Below are 7,344 nucleotides of genomic sequence, written 5' to 3'. Positions count from 1 at the left end.
AAAGCTAATCAAAGCACTTCTTTTGGACTTTTCCACCACAGCCAGCAAATAAGTGGTACCTCTGTGAATAAAGAGCTAAGGCAAGGCTAGAGAATGCTATCAATGATATAAGTAAGAGAAAAATACTTGTCTAGCGCAGAAAACTGACAGTAACACACAACTAACATGATTTCCAACAGCGGAATAAATGGTCACCAGCATTTGCAGCATCAAATAGCCCAGAAATATCGATTATTAAGCATGAGAAAAAGTTGTAATGACTGGGCAGCCAGATTGGTGAGCTAGGGAAAAACGCAAATAAATGCACATACAAAACACCATTTACCTCACTTGCAACGGTAAAATATCAATAATAGGTTAGCGGAATTTCGCTGCCTAAAGCTTCGGACAAAGCTGTAACTGGAAGGGACTTGCAGCACCTGCGTTGAGAAAAGTAGAACCAAAGCGATATACGTGCATATTTAAGCTTATGACAATTTTTTGTCCAGGATGCACAAAAATAACACTTGCACTTACAGCATATAGAAGCTTTTTGCACCTGGAGAATGTAGCGCAGTACAAAGCAGCGTCATGTGAATCGAAAAGTATAGCTTAGTGTGTTGAAAAACTATGAACGCTTGCATACCTACAATCAGGTATGTGACATGTCAAACCTTGCATGGATAAAATTGATAAATCTTACACACAGATAAAGTTATCGTCCCTTTTATTGGCTGCTTCAAGGGACTCTTGAAATTGAACTACAAAAATGTACAGCAATTCTAAAAACAAACGGAAGATGAGAACCTATAGTGTTCTTGCAGAAATAAGCAATGCAAACAACTACATGTATCAATTCTATGGATACTTGCGCAATTTGGTGTACGTACATACTTGACAAACTACCCGCGCAGAGATGACAAGGATGAAATAAGGTAGGAGTACACACGAACGCTTACTCGACTAGAAGTTTATTCGTGAAGAAAGACATTTTAAATACACTATCCAACTGTACAAAGAAAAAGCCATGCATGCGCCCTATAAACAGCCCGGTGGCACAAGAAATAAAGCAACGAAGCACATGTGCTGTAGAATAAACGTGCGCCAAAAACAAACAAAAAACACATGAAAACTGAAAGATTTGTTGCATAAGCGATGCAACGTAACGGGTAATGCTGCAGCAACTCTCACGACTCATGCATAATGATTCCATAATTCCTCTTGTGTTCTGATCTTTGTGATGAACCAATCGTTATTTCTGCCCCTTACAGCGGAAAAGGCAATTTCGTTTTATCACAAAGACAAGAACTCCAGAGGAATTGCGGAAGCATTATTTGATCGATCACGAACGAAACAAATGCATGAGCAAGCCATCCGTTGCTCTCAGTGAAAAAGAGTTGCTGTTTTTCATAGAGCATTTCTTGTAGGTAGTATCACTTATAGAATAAATATTTCAGTTTTCGTTTTTGACGCACGTTTACTCCATATGACATGGCTTTCTTCCGTTTCTTTTTTTTTCTTATCGCACCTGGCTATTTTTGCCACGCATCCATGGTTTTTATCTTTGTCAAGTTGGCCAATGTGTTTAATACCTCCGTCTTCAAGAACAAACTTCTAGTTGAGTCGGCGACTTGTGTGTGTTCGTACGAATGTCATCGTCCTCATCTATTCGCGCTGTTGTTTTAAGTACGCACGCATCACTCGGTTAGGCTGACAAGCATTCTCACAAGAAAAAGGAAATAACGTCCATGTGGCAGCTGTCACACCACAGAGCAGCACGAAAAATAGTTAAAAATCCCACTTGACGGAGAGTGGCAACAGAGATGTGAGCTTCCTGGTGAATCAGCCGCGGGTCAGTTGAGGTCTCTTCGCAAGAAACGACGCCAAGCTGTTCTCGATGTACGACACGTTAGCACCTGGACATTTGCTGCACATGTAACCTGCGAGAGGGGAATGCGCACAGAAAATGAGATTAAGAATCTGCCACACGCTGCACCTAACTACGCATTAAATAGTAGTAAACAGCATTCCGGCCTGTAAAAATTTACGTTTCTTTACGAGGGCCGTCGCGAAAAGGAAGAAATGGGTTGCTACAGTAGATGTTACCTGAGATATATAAGCACAGTGTTTGTTTGACAGTAGTGAAATATATTCCTGGCTCTCTCGCAAAACCAAAGACCGTGCTATAGCGTACAGCTGATAGCAAGCAGCAATCCGAATCTTTCGGCAGAGGTCCAGCAGCAAGGCAGACGCCGAGAGCGATGCGCGCCTGAACGGGCTTGTACGGCGAGCGAGAACTGGCACCGCTTCTTTGAGCATCCGCTGTCCGCGTGGCTCCGATCGTCTCGCGCGATTTATATGCAGCGCGTCGCGTACACGTCCTTGTGCGCTCTACCGTCTGTGCAGTGAGCTGTTTCTTCGCGCACGCGCTATTACTCGCCGCACAAACGGTGCTCGAATGCGGTGCTTAGCTTGAGGCGCGCCGGGAAGTACTCCTCTCGCTTCTGCGAGCAACGCTCATTCGGATAGATCTAGCTCAAAGAGGCAGCAGAGAACGGTAGCACGTTTTGGTTGAAGCCTCCTAAAAGCGTGCAGTACGCCTTCAACGGCAACGCGTCACGTTTGATGAAGATGCCTACTGCGGTAGGTTTGGCGGAGATAGGTGATAAGGGGAGCTCACGGGCGGCTGTGTTCGTTGCCGACGCTGCGCCTCACCGCGTCGTTAGACGCAACGCAAATCGAGGCGCAGTTAACCTGGCAAAAGGTGACCACACTAATCAATCAAATAATTGATTAGTGTGGTCAAGAGAAAGGCCACACTAATCAAGCAAAAGGTGACCACGCTCGATCGTGACTAGTCGAAGATGAACCTTGAGTTTGGAACTGGCAATATTTTGCCCGACTCTGATAGAAGAATGTCTCGGGTAAAGCAAAGCGTTAACTAAAGTTAGCTCAGAACGTGGCGCTGTAAATACCAATAATGTCATGAGTAAATCGGAAATCTTTCGGCTCATTGTGACAACAAGTTGCGTCCCAATCCACGTCTGAGTGGCAGCTCTCGCTCGAATTCTTTACGCACATCTTGAGGCCTGTTGGGCTGGTTGTATGTGCCGGAAGTAATTTTGGAGCCGGAATTACGCGCCGAGATTTGGACACCATCTACAAGACACCTGCAGAACATAACCAAACGTTGGCTATGTTTTCGGCTACTTTTCGCTCACGAAAAGTTTGGCTCTGGCTATTTTGGGCTACATTTTGAGATCATTTGGCTATTTTTTACTCTGGGCTGTTGCTGAAACCGGAGCTCTTTCAAGTCAATGGTCATAGCGGCTGCGCGCTGCGATCTGAAAGGGCGTTTGTTGTTTGATCTCTAGTACCACTTGCTTTCCAGACAGGCGTAGGAAATTCCAAGATCTCTCAGGTGTATGTTTACAGCCTGGGCGCTCTTGCATCCCACGGTTCCCACAGCGCGTCCGATGCTCAAAGTCAGTGTCCGCGCGCGCCTTACAGTTGCGCTGCATCTCCTTTTGGGGAACTCCACACTCGCTCGGTCACCGTGCTTGCAAGTGAATTCCGCATTCGCCTGCTCCTTGAGACGTGCACATTTCGGATACTACTTACAGCTATGCCATCTGGTGTGTGCAAAAGACGACGCTGGCATTTGTAGGCCGGCGAACAAATGTTAACACATTGCGAACGCGGGCGCTCGTGAAGCTGGTTCAACGTCGCAGTTTCTACGCAGCGTAAATCGCTACGAACGAGGGCCCGGCGGCGGCACCGTCTGGCAACACTGCGCCGCGAAGCAAGGGACACGGGGCGGCCTGGCTTTGGAAAGCGCCGGGCTGCTGTGCGCGACGCTGATGTTCGATGCCACCTTCGCTCACACAACTTACTTTTCATGAAAGCGCCACCGCAAAGTGACAAGAACGAGGCAAAGAATGCTTGGCATTAAAAATGTCAAATGTCGCGCTCATATGCGAATCCTAATTACTATATGCTGGACTCGACTGCTACACAACAAAAACACAACTACAAGACTCAACACAAATTACCCAATAGATTATTTATTGAGAAACTCTCAATGGTAATATCATTGTGCATCAGGGAACTGTACAACTTTTAAAATTTTGTTGAAAGTCTGTTGATTCAACAATTACCCAACAATACATCAATGGTAAATCAACTCATTTTTTGTACGAGAATTCATCGGCCGCGCAGTCTTTATTTCAAGATGTGCAAGATGGTCCTTCGAAAGACTACTTAGATATCGGCAGGAAAAATGTTTAGCCATGTCTGGAAAGATGTTATCAAATTCGACCGTAGCAACTAGAACGCAGACACTCAGTAAGGCTAATTCACGGAGATTCAGTAGGACGAAAAATCGGATGAGTTGGTAAAGCTTCGTTCCACCTGGTTATCTGTATAGTTATCTAGATAGTTGTCTTTGATTATGCCAAGCAGCTGGGATAAGATCATTATGCTTTATATATTAGACAAATTTTTCAAATAAACTCCAGTTCTCAGCGCCGTGTGGCGTCCCCCTTTTTTAAAAATCAGTCCGTGTCCACTCGCGCTCTGGGTGTCATGCACTTCGTGGAGGTGGACCTGCAAGAGCGTTTACCAAAAAACGAACCGAGAGAAACGTAAAGAAGACCACCCGATGGTTAAAAAAATACGGCCGGCTCATGAGTTGCAGCACATTGCGTCCTTCTTTGTGGGGATGCATAGATATTTGAGAATGTTGAAATCGTGTGTAGCTATGTATTTGAATAATCTGCATGGTTACCTGTTGTGTCCTTGCGTTTAGCGTAAACTTGTGCTTTCTATTGCTGTTTTTTCATAATGTTTTCTTTTTTGCTGTATTATGATTAGACCCTTTTATTTCCACTCGTTTCTGCAACGTCCGGCTGGGCCTTGAAGGTATTGAAATAAATAAATAAATAAATAAATAAATAAATAAATAAATAAATAAATAAATAAATAAATAAATAAGAAGGCAGGCGCGCTTCTTGACATCAGACGTTACTTGAAATAATTATGGGGTTTTACGTGCCAAAACCACTTTCTGATTATGAGACACGCCGTAGTGGAGAACTCCGGAAATTTCGACCACCTGGGGATCTTTAACGTGCACCTAAATCTAAGCACACGGTTGTTTTCGCCCCCATCGAAATGCGGCCGCCGTGGCCGGGATTCGATCCTGCGAACTCGGGCTCAGCAGCCCAACACCACTGAGCAACCACGGCGAGTATGAGATGTTACTTACGGCAACATTTGAGGAGAGCAGGACATAAACATGTTCAACATGATGCGATTTTCGTCTTACTGGAGGTGCGATTTCTGTCGCAATGCGACGGAAATCGCAGTGGCAATGCCGACCCCCTCGCCCCTTTTCGACGCGACCAACCGATTGGGCGCAGCGCCGCACCGTCGCAGCGATCGCTGCGATTTTCCGTCGAAGTTGCGCCGACAGCTATTTCGCGGTTTGTTTTGGGAAATGACGTCTCGTTCAGCAAGTGCAATGCGCGGAGACGTGGATTCCCGAATCCGGTACCTACGTGAAGGGAGAATAAAGAACTTGTCCACCGATTCCATTCTCCGATTTCTATACGTTCGCTGACACACTACGTAGCAAACGAAATGCTTCTTCACGTTTGCTTCGTAAGCTATAGGCACACCTTTGCGAGTGGCCAATACTACAAGGTGTTCGATCCCCACCAGACGACAGGGCCTTTCGGGGTCGTCGCAATTTTATTTCGTTGAGCAGCACACAAAAATCGTGCGTACGGAGCAGTTTATATTTGCAACCTCGGCAAGGGCAAATGACAAGACATCAAAGCACCCGAACGCGCGAAAGTTTAGTTCCATTCTTTTCCGGTCGGATTTTTCACGCGCAGATTTCCCAGTGCATGTTGAAAGGTTACCTTACCCCACTTGCTTAATAAATGTGACCTGCCAAACATGCAGATTATCGTAATGAATTTTCTACGATAGCATATTTAGTTCCCTGGCTTCAGTAAACAGCGTCGTCAATTTGTTTTCGAATATTTCATGCACGTTAAGTTGCATCTCTTCTGTGATGGATGTTCTTTTTCCTGCACTGAAACTCATAAGCCTTCAAAATGCTGCGGACTTTGTATCTTTACGGTACACCTATTAACTCTTGCTTTAAATTGAACGGTAATTAAACAGTTACATAACATTATTGACTTGCTGCAGTGGAACAGTGACAAGGCACCCTCCCGCAACGTCTTGTAAAACTCGTGCAACACTGTGAAAAGCAAGCAAATAGCCTTTTCTTATGTAGGTGAAACAAAGGGAAATCAAAACTGTGCAGTGAAGTCAGCCACTTGCATTCCTTCCTGTGAATAATTGCATCCTGTAAGTACAAACAGTTCTCGCACGTCCACAGCTAATCAAATGTGCAGAAATATCCACACATAACATGCGTCTAATAACAGTTTTTAATAAGTTTGTGATCACGTTTATTGGTGTGTAAACTCACTATTAACCATATACTCTGTCATTACTACTTTTATAAGCAATAAAGTACCATGTTACTTGCAAGACCATTTCACCCTGGGATCTTAAAAGAAATTTCCGCATTTCAACTTTACATAATAGCAGTTTATTCAATAAATGGTCCCAAGCAGCATTTGTGTTATGGCACACATTTATTGCAATATTTTACCAAGGTACAGGCAGGAAAATGAACACAAATATCTCGGCAACAAAATTGTTCTTCAATTCATTCACCTGCCATAGTGGTTATGGCATTCTGCTACTTACACAAGGTGAGTGGTTGAATTTCCAGCCGTGGCAGTCACCTTTCGACAGGAGTCAAAGCTCTTGCATCTAGATTTAGTTCATCATCGTTTATTGAACCCAAAGGCCATTGCATACGGAGTGCATCTATATGCAAAATCTAACTAGCAATACCAATACCAACCGAAAGCAAAGGGCACGTTTGTAAACGAAGCATCTTTCCGACATTTCGATTGTGGAAAACATTCATTGCGTCAATATGCGTTGTTCCACAGCACTACACACATAAGCATGATCAGACACAGTAAGTACTCAATCAGGTAGCTAATTCTACAGATACATAAATGCCGAAAGACATGAATGCTAATATATCACGCACACAGCAGAAAGAAAACCTTTTTCAAGAGTTGTTCCTTCTGGAAGGCATGAGTGGGGGGTAACGAGCACAAACTTTATTAGAGGTCATTGCGTAATATTGCTCATAAAAGAATAAAGAGAGTGAAGAGGCATTTAATGCATTACCGCATGCTACTCTATTAGGAGGAACAATGAGCAAGAAAATTTGTGGTAGAGCACTCAAGTTCAACCATAACCTTTTGA

The sequence above is a fragment of the Dermacentor andersoni genome, chromosome 9, assembly GCF_023375885.2.
Source record: "Dermacentor andersoni chromosome 9, qqDerAnde1_hic_scaffold, whole genome shotgun sequence".
Classification (NCBI taxonomy): domain Eukaryota; kingdom Metazoa; phylum Arthropoda; class Arachnida; order Ixodida; family Ixodidae; genus Dermacentor; species Dermacentor andersoni.
The sequence above is the reverse complement of the archived record's forward strand: the minus strand, read 5'-3'. Positions refer to the sequence as shown.